Source organism: Alnus glutinosa, chromosome 1, assembly GCF_958979055.1.
Source record: "Alnus glutinosa chromosome 1, dhAlnGlut1.1, whole genome shotgun sequence".
Taxonomy (NCBI): Eukaryota; Viridiplantae; Streptophyta; class Magnoliopsida; order Fagales; family Betulaceae; genus Alnus; species Alnus glutinosa.
The window spans coordinates 16,217,236-16,228,040 of NC_084886.1; positions in this window are offsets into that span (position 1 = coordinate 16,217,236).

Below are 10,805 nucleotides of genomic sequence, written 5' to 3' on the forward strand. Positions count from 1 at the left end.
CTTTTTTTTTTTTTTTTTTTTGATGCCGATAGAGTATCTGTCTCCTTTAAACTGAGTGGAGAAACATTCTCCAATCTAAATTATGAAAAGTATATACTTAATAGTATTAAAATAATTGAGTGAAATTGCCATGTGTCCTTAAGTATATGAAAAGTATATAATTTTTTAATAGTATTAAAATATTTGAAAAAAATATATACTTTTCAGATGTTACTTAAAAAAAGTATATATTTTTTAACAAATTATTAAAAATATATGGAATGAATAGAGACGCATTTTCAAAATTTTAAGTACCCGGGAATCCAAAGATCTTAAAAAAAAAATGTGATGTTCAGTTAATAGTCAAGAATGAACGTGATTTTGCAATTTGACTTTTAGTTGCAGAGAATCGTTCCGGGGTGTTTGGTAACATTCCCATATTTTTTTTTTTTTTAAAATAATCATTTTCAAAACAATATAATTTTTTTTTTATTTCGCATTACAAATGGTACCTGAAATTTGAAAAAAGACAAACTTGATATCTCCGTCTATTTTTTCGTCTAAATTTTAACAGGTTGTCACATGTTGATCAATTAAAGGGTTGACATGTAACACAATATAAAAAAAAAATATAAAAAAAATCTTTAAAAATTAATAAAACTTTTTTTTTTTTTTTTTAAAAAAAAGGTGGTTGATCCACCCCTCTAGGCAGCCACCCCCACCCCCATTTTGGGCAAGGGGGAGGCTTAGCCACCCCCGGCCACCCCTATGGACTTAAAAAATAAAAAATAAAATAAATAAATAAAAAATTATTGGAGGGTTTTGGCCCATGAGGGTGGCTCGGCCACCTCAAGGGCCAAAACTTATTTTCTTCTTATTATTATTATTTTCTTTTTGGCCATTTGGGGTAAAAACATTAATAGTTTTTTTATTTTTCATTTTATTTTTTGTTTTAAAATAATCAATTTCAAAACATTATAATTTTTTTTTACTTTTTAAATTACATTAATAATTTTTTATTACTATTTAAATAAAAAATTCACTACAATACAAAATTCTTTTTCTTTTTTATAAAACTTATTTCTAATTTATATCACATTAATCATTTTTTATAATTACTAAAAAAAAATTAACACAACAATATTCGCCAAACAAACCCAAATAAACTTGGGCAGAGCAGAATCCTTAGCAACAGTTAAAGGAGTGAGGAAACACAAAGAGTTTGTTTGGCAAATAATTGTAATCGTGGAATATTTGTTTGAATAGTAGTAAAAATCAGTTTATTTAATAAAAAAGGGGAAATGAAGGAGGATGAAGGGATGTTTTTTAGCATATTTCTAAAAGGAGTGCCAAAGTAATGACTTGTAGCCTGTAGGCGAGGTAAGGGATCAGCTTTTGTATTCTTCTTGCAAATCAACCTTATCCAATCGCCTAGGCTTTTTTGATGGCAACAACCAACATTACGACAAGCAAATCCTTGAATAAAATCTTATTTACCGATCAAAATACAAATACCCAAAAAGAATACGAATACACATTGGAGTAGGGCGGACGAAAAGTTGTCCCCTTCGAATCATTGAATTGTGTCAGCGTCATAGGCGTCTAAAACTTGATTTTCTAGGTGGGGCATAATCTATTAACAGTACAACAACAAGATGGGTCCGACCCAACTCTCCAGCTAATCATTACTGCTTCAAGACGATCATATGTGGCTCCTCCCTCTCATCCTATAACCCCGGCCGGCCCCCCCTTCGATACTTTTTCTTCTTCTTATATGTGGCACTGGCTGCTGACAATGACGGACAACTTCCGGCGTATTTCGCAACTTTCAACCGCGGTTAACAATGAACGAAAAGTAAGTTCGAATTCAGAAACTAATTTATGATATTAAAAAACGGAAACAATTTTTTGAAAAGTGTTAGGGAAATTCTCAACGACACTTTTGGGTACCCCGGAAGAGCGCAAAGTTCAACGGCTACAAAAAGGGTAAATCCAGACGGAAGAAGAGGAAGGTTATAACATTAAATGAGGGCTTTAATGAGAGGATCACCTCATTAAAGGCACTGGCCCTGCTATTTGATGTCAACCGCCGCCATTTGGGAAAGCACGAGCTGTAGCATGAGATGACTATCTGAGTCCGCGGAAGTGAATTAATTGAGAAAAGATTAGCATCTCAGGATAATAAATGGCAGTACGGATAAAGGAAGGAAAAAGAAGAAAAACAGATAAAAGGTGGTCAATTGGAAAAAAAAAAAAAAGAAAAGATAAGCAAACTCTCTGATTCCCTGATCCTAAAAAAAATTCTATCAATTCCTTCTCGTTAAGTTCATACTAACTTGACCGTCGGAGGGGGCGTAGTCGGAAACCCCGCCGGCCCTTTGTCTTGCAGGGCATAGAAGGAGTCCCTTCAAGGTTTACTGTTCCAAGCAATTCGAAGTCCGAAGACCAACCAGAAGCTGACACGTCACATACCAATAATTTAGCATCAACAAAAAGATTAAAAAAGTTTGCATTTCTCGGTTTGACAATCACTTTTTATCGCACCAAATACCGAAGAAAATAAAAAAAATTTACACCAAAAAAAAAAAAAAAAAAAAAATGAGCCCTAATTTAGATGAGCGCAATTATGTAGGCGTATTACATTGGAGTGTGCTTTAATATCAGTTACATGCAATGACGGAGATAAACGCCGGCGGGGGTGATTAAGGTAAAAATTAAGATTTTTTTTTTTTGCATACTGGCCTTTAGCAAGAAATTTTTTTTTGGCCCTTTGGCCATTCCCTTTTATATCTCTTCAACTGATTTCATCCCATTTGAAACGATAGCTTTATTGTCAAATTTTTTTCTTTTAATATTTAACGGGTAGCAATAGACATGTCTGAGAAGATAACAATGGAAGCAGTTTTACAAAGTTGTAGAGGCTTTGTTCAAAGTAAATGAAAAAAGATTTAGTAAAACACTGCATTGGAAGAAGACATGTGTGGATTTGAGGAGTCACACGCCTTATAAAGCTCGATTTCCTAAGGATGTGTGGCAAAAATAACGTAAAACTGGCAAAAATAGCTAGATGGTATTAGAAAAGTCTAGAAAATATGCGTTTCATTTATTTTTGTGTTGTGTTTACCAAAATGTATTTTGTGTAGAATATATTGTGTTTTGTATAGCAGTTAGTAGGCTATTGTGCTAGTTAGAGTGGGTTGTTCTAACAAAAAGAACAAGAGAATGTTAGCTTCAAGAGCCATGTCATTTAGGTAAAGCCTTGTGAGAAGGCCGAGAAGCACACAATTTATCAAACTGAAATTTCTCGATTTCAGTACAAAAACTAAGACATTTTTTATTTTTCATTTTCTGAATCTTTGGACAGCAGTTTTCTTTACCTTTTTTTTTTTTTTTTTTTTTCCAATAAACTCTTTTCACTTTTGCTTATTGATTTTTAATTTAAAGGGAATAATAAAAATATCAAAACTGGGTTATATTTAATTTACTTAAAATTTACCTTTATATTTATACTTTAACCCCTATTTAAGAAAAAAAAATTATTTGACACCCTCCCATTAAAATGTATATCTCCGTCCCTTGTTACATGGACACATGTCGCATGAAATTATTCCTTAGGACAAGATTCACTAGTCTCATTTCTTTCTCTCCTTTGCTATGCTACTCTCTAACTTAAGCAAATAAGAAATTAACAAGAAATAATGCTAAATTTTAAATGCTAATGAAGTACCCAGCCAAATAAGTTTCACCCATCAATGGTCTAATCATTGTCAACTCCAACAAAGTCAATGTCGTCATCCATCAAATTCAACCCAACTATCAAGTATGACTTTTTTATTCATTTATTTATTTTTTTAGCTCGCATATGACTGTAAATATAGTCTTATGTAATGCAGTGGATATCACTTTAACTTTCTTATCTATTTTTTTGTAAATCATTGGAGATTATATTGTGATTTTATAAAATAATCTGAAAGTAAGTAAGGAATTTATATTTTATAAATAAATAATATTTTAATGGTATAAAAAAATATAAAATAAGTTATTGTATAGTTTAATTAGATCAAAAAGTAAAAAATAATTTTATTTCTTAAATTTAGAAAATAAAAAATAAAAAACAAACTGCTGTGCGATTGGTCGTATTTATCATGAATAGAGTTTTCTTCCAATAATAATATTGCTTGTGGTTGGAATATTCCAACTTCCATTTTAGACTGTTCATTTCCTATTTTCTTGCGCAACTATTGATTCTTTGAAGATGTGATCTGCACCGACGTCAACGTTCGAAAACTTGTCTGCACACCTTGACTAGTTGCTGACACCAATGCACCTAAAGCAAGGACAACGTCCGTACCTTTGCGCAAGTAGAAAGGTGGGGTTCACACTTCACATGTTCATGTTGATGTTTGTGGCCCAAGTATGCCACAATGACCTGCATTATCCGTAAAACTGCACAGATCTACAGTCGGTATATGTAATATCAATATGTATAGCAGACGCCCGTGCCCGGTGTAGGTCCCTAGTTCCTCTTTCTGGTCCAATATTGGACAGACAGCCAACGTACGGGCAGGAGCCCTTGGAGTACTGCTGAGATTCCTAATCAACAGGGTTGTAATTGTGATCACGATCAGATGCCATCTACTTGTCTAAATTCTCGTTCTGGACAGCGGTTATTTGTCCCTCTTTACTTCAACTTCAAAGAGGTGTTACCGATAAGGAAGATACAAAGCAAAAGGCGATGATGATGAACATAGACATTGGTTGGATATGGACAATGAAAGAGAGGAAGAATATGGAATATGCATGGAAATGAATAGTAAGGTTGTATTTCCCAACTGCATGCAACCATGCCATGTGGTTGAAACCTTACCGCGAATGGTAATCTAAAATATAACAAATTAATAAATGTTGAAAGAGGACATGAAATACAATAATCTAAAATAAATAGCTGCTTCCCTGAATATATATGTTAGGGAAATTCCCAGTGATACTGTTGGAAGCACCAAAACAAGGTAGGATTCAACGGCTATACGTAGAGTACGACTAGAGGAAGAGGAGAAGTCAAACATTAAATGAGAGCTTTAAATGAGGGAATCACTTCATTTAAAGCCCTTGGCTTATCACTTGAGGCCAACCGCTGCCAGTTGGGAAAGCAAGAGCTGTAGCAGGAGATGACAATTTGGGTCCGCGGGAGAGGATTAATTAGGGAAAAGATAAGCATCTTAGAGTAATAAATAATTGTACGGATAAGGAAAGAAGAAAAAGGTGCCCAGATAAAAGGTGAAAAAGACACAACAAAAACACAGGCAAAAAACTCTCTTTTCCTAAAAAAAAACCTTCAATTCCTTCTCGTTAAATTTCTTCTACCTTGATCGTCGGAGAGGGCGTGACAGGGAAACCCCGCCGACCCTTTGTCTTGCAGGGCATTGAAGAAATCCCCTCGAGGTTTACTGTCTCAAGCAATCCGGAGTCCATTGACCAATCAGAAGCTGACACGTCACATTTCAAAAATTTAGCATCAACAATATATATTTTTATGGGAAAATTAATACAACTACACACACATAAAGGACAGAACTGATCATGAAGTACTCATGATCGACCCTCCATGTTCGACAAAAGATCCACTAAGCAAGGATCTCCATGCTCCTAGTCTCAAATAACATGATAATGATTTTGACCTATTCATCGATCACAAGTGTTTTATGATCTAATGAGAGTGCCCCCAACAAGCTAAATATGGTATATATTTATGTCAAACAAGATCATAGCTTCAGATAAATTTCATCAAAATACTATAAATCAAACTCTATCCAAGCAGTACTTACAAAAATACCATAAATCAAACTTTATCCAAGCCATAGTTACTCAAAGAAAAGAAGGATAGACTATGACATAAAGTATTACCTCTAGCTATTCCCAAATTAAACCACCAATTCTTGAGGTAAGATGCATCGTTTTTTGTTTAGTTCCTTCCTACCAAAGTGCCTCCCGGTTATTTGCCATTGGAGGTCTAATAGAGCAAGCAAGAATAAGTATGTAAGAACACTCATCACAATGGTTCATGTAAATTTTTTTATGCAAAATGACTAACCAAACCTCGCTTTTGCTAACTTAGCTAACCACATTTCAAGACCTTACTCCAATAGTTTATTTAAACTCCTTCTCTATTTTATTAAAAATAATAAATTTTAGAATATTTTATTAATTTTAATTAAAAACCCATCTCTAAAAAAAAAAAAAAAAAAAAAAAAAAAAAAAAAAAAACACTAAATAAAACTCTCATCTCTAGCAGCATAATCACCACCTACACAGTATCACCAAAAATCATCACAAGAAACCAAATAATGGTCATGCATTACAAGATTGAAAAAATATGGGACATTTTTTAGAATTGAAGAAGCTATAAGCCAAATTTCATTCCAAACTAAAAAACTCTGCAAAAAAAATTATATTTTGCTTGATGAAATAAACCTGCAATATATTGGCTTTATATACAGGAGATAAATCCCTCCATTTTATCTTAAGTACTACATTGTATTTTTTTTATTGTCCTTTTTTTCAAACTTTTTTTATTTTTTATTTTCATAACGGTCATTTTTTACAATGGTCGTTTCGTTAAAACGGTCATTTTTCTAACGCAATAATTTTTTTAAAAGTTATTTTTCTAACTATCATTAAAATTCGCTATTATTATGCACCCTACTATAGAAAGAATTGCAATATTTGAATTGTTTATACTGTAGTGGCGAAGTTTGATTAAAACTAATATCATGAATGAATTTGGAAAAAGTTATAAATGCCAATACGAGTTTTTTGTTTGTTTGTGAAGAAGTAAAAAATAACTACTAATTAATTACAATCACAAGCAACAGTGAGAAAAGAAGGAAAAAAAAAAAAAAAAAGCCAAAGAGAGAGGAGAGAGGCCTAAGAGAAATTTAAAAAAAAAAAAAGATGCATTTGTAAATAGTATAACTCTACACGTGGAGTTACACTATTTACAAATTGAGGACAAATTTATTTTGTATTTTTAGTAGATAATGAAATGAAAGGCTTTTTTATAGTTTTGCTTAACTATTCTAACTAAAAGTAAGAGTTGCATAATTCATCGGAAATGCTCTTAAGTTAGATGGAGAAATAATGTCTACCTACGATGTAGTGAAGAGACTTTAGACTTATATAATGTGGTGCGGAAAAATGAAACCTGCAATAGTAAGGAAGAGTAGTGGGTGGGTGAGGCAGGTGGCATTAAAGTAAGTTATTGTAAATTGCATTAAAATAAATGAAAGTGTTTTGAGGAGAGGGAAAAAAAAAAAAAACAGGAATGATGTGTACTTTCACGTGAATTGTACCAGAATTCTGTCGAATAAAAACACAAAAACGTGAATTGTGCCACCTTTTTTTTTTAAAAAAAAAAAAATATATATGTTAGATTTATAACACGTACTAAAACAACAAGTGTACAACAACTCCTTACATGAGGGTGTGCTCCATACACTGAGATCCACCCTCATATAAACGAATTGTTATACACTTATTATGATGGTTAAATGCGGGAATGAAATCTAAAAAGAAAATAAAAACTTTCGTGGAGGAAAATTTCGAACGCTACGTATAGCTTACAGCTGTAGCTGGCGCATCTATGCTGTAAGCTGGCGCATCTACTTTTCAGTAAAAAATTGGTAGAGGAAAACGCATCTGGGTTTTGCTCTCTTTAAGTTTATATGGATGCTTTAACAGATTAAAGTAATGGGTTTCATGTTGAAGATGCAAATAAACTTTTTCTCACCCCTGGTCAGTGGTCAGTATCATTTCCTGGAGAAAGGATGGCTGTAGAAAAGAGAAATTGAAAGAAGAGAGAATCTCGTGCTTGGGGGCGATGGCTGTAGAAAAAACATAAATAATAATAATAAAATAAAGTATAAAGAAATAATTTTTAATTGATATAAGAAAAAGTAAAGAGAAACTATTATAGGGTGTATTTTGATAAAGAAGTAAAAAGCAGTTTTGTTCTCTATATTCTAAAAAAATGAATGGGTAGCTGCAAAGAATGCTCTTAAAATCTTAGGCCACCAACTAAATCGGGTGACCAAATTGATCACTATTGAAAGTCATAGTGCAAATTCCAAGTTTGATGAGCTCCAATGCTAAAATGCTTATATTGCAAAGTTATTATAATACAATCGAAATATTATCAATTAATAATTTTAAAGTTATGTTTGGTACGTGGAATAATTATTGTATATATATATATATATATAGTTTTTGCTAGGGATGAAAAAAGGTAGAATACAATAACCTTAAGCCTTGTTTAGTTCGCGGAATAGACCTTTAGAATTGAATGACTATTCTTATAGAATAGTCATTACTTTGTTTAATAGAGGTTTATTCCTTTGAATAGTATTTCCATTGGAATAACTATTCCTTTATGAAAAAGAATATTTATTCCTCTAAAAAATGAAAGGAATAGACATTTTCATAAAAAACCACTGATTATTTTCTATTTTCTTTCCATGTTTTTTTTTAAAAAAAAAAGAAAAAGAAAAAAGAAAAAAAATCAAAACCCTATTTACAATGGTCGCACCACCCCTGGAACGCCTCGTGGTTGACCCCTGAGGCGTTCCGAGGGTGTTGCGACCACCCCCGGAGCATTTGGGGGTTGCACAGGCCACCCCCGATGAGTATTTGGGGGTGGTCGACCACCCACTAGTTTTCAAAAAAAAATATATATTATTATTTGATTTTTTTAAACTATTTTTTTATTAAAAAAAAAATAATAATGTGGGGGGTTTATTTAGTAATTTTGATTAAATTCTAATTAATGTATATAAAATTGTTACCAAACTAAAGAGTATGAATAGTCATTCCATTCCACTCTCTTTTATTTTTGGTAATAATTATTTTATTTTTCAATGGAATATTCATTTCACAAACTAAATGAGATTAGTGTTAAAGTATATGATAATGATCTAACATATGGAATAACCATTTTTCAGCCTATGAGGGAATCGTCTTTTTGTGGAGTGTTTTTTGGAGGAGGGAAGCCCTACGCTTCCCTCCTCCCCCATTTGTTTGTTTAAGTTTTGTTTTCTCAATAAAAGTTTTCTCTCTTTAGGCGTCGTCGGCACCCTAGAGGAGAAATGGTTTGTTTTTCTCGGCCTTTTCTGGTTTGAGAAGGTTGTTGTAGTGTTGGTTTGTTGGGGTTAACGACAGTTGTTGGGGACTTGTTTTGTGGCCACCGGTGCTGATTTTGGGTCTAAGTTCTGGAGTTTTTTCACATTGGCGGCACTGACTGAAGTTGCCCTGTTGGTCTAATTGGATTCACCGGCGACGAATTGGTGGTTCGGGGGATGGTTTTCCTTCTCTGATTTACCGGTTTTCTTGTTAAAGGGGTTTTTTTTTGTGTATAGGGCTTTTTTTTTTTGCCGTGCTTTGGGGGCTTTGTTAACGGGAAGGGCTTTACATCTTGGATTTCCGGTTTGATTGGTGGACACTAGTGCCGAACCTGGCATTTTTTTCCACTCTGACGGTTTTGTCTGTTGATGCCCCTGTTTGTTTTTTCGATGGTCTTGCGGGTTTGGATCTTTGGCTCGAGTGACGGTTATTTTCTTTGGGGAATCGTTTCCATGCAAGAGGGGCATTTCTTTGTATACAGGGGTTTCTTTCGGGCATGCTCGTGGGGGCGTGTTTGCCAGGTGTTGGTTCCGGTTTCTTCTGGTCGGTTTGATGGCGTGACCCAGTTTTGTTCCGGATTTGTCGTTTGTTCCCTGTTGTGTTTGTTGTATTGTAAGACAGTTGCTCTGTATTTTTAGATCAAACCTGGTCTGTAAAAGCTAGTGTATAGCACAGATTGTGTGACCTCTCATCGATCTTGTAGAGGCTTATGTATACGTAGAGGTATCTTCTGTTGTCTAGGTTATTTTGTAGCAGCTGTGGTCTGTTATGGTGGTCTAAGTCTGACCTTGCCTGGGTGGAGGATACTCTAACCCTGTGCCTCTGACTTAGTTTATTAGGGATTCTTTGTAACCCTGGACATTAGACCGATTTGGTCTCGTTTCAATCTATTGAAAGGGATCTTTAACTTCAAAAAAAACATATGGAATAATCATGAGAATGACTATTTCAAAACTATTTCATGTCAACATTCTTCTATTTTCAATTAAAAAAAAAATGGTTAAATACGTTTTTGTCTCATAAGATTTAAAGACTTCATTTTTTGCCAAGTGTAGTTCATTTCGTATTGTAGATGGTACCTCATTTATAGCTAAAGAAGGAGATAACACCTCTGTCCAATTTCCTGTTCAAAAATTAACGGAAGTCCACGTCAACACCTCTAAAAAGCTGACACATGTCATATGCCTAATTAAAAATTTTAAAAAACTTTAAATAATAAAACTTTTTTTTTAAAAAAAAAAAAAAAAAAAGAGGGGTGGCTTAGGCCCATAGCCCTTAGGGGTTTGACCGAAAGCACCCTCAAGAGCCTTGAGCCACCCTCAATTGGCCTGAAGCTACCCCAAACCAGCCGGTCATGGGGGTGGTCGAACCACCCCTAAGGGCCAAACCTTAAACATTTTTTTTCTTTTTTTTTTTGCCTGTAGGGTGACCGAACCACCCTCATGGGCCAAACCTACCCTTAGGCCAAATGGGAGTGGCCGAGCCACCCCCAACACTCTTGGGGTGGTTTCGACCACCCCCATTTTGCTCTTTGGGGGTGGCCGAACCGCCCCCAAGGGCCATGGAGGTGGTTCAGCCACTCCCAAACCAGCCATGGTGGTGACTCAAGCCACTCCTCTTTCTTTTTTTCTTTTTTCTTTTTTAATTTTTTAAAA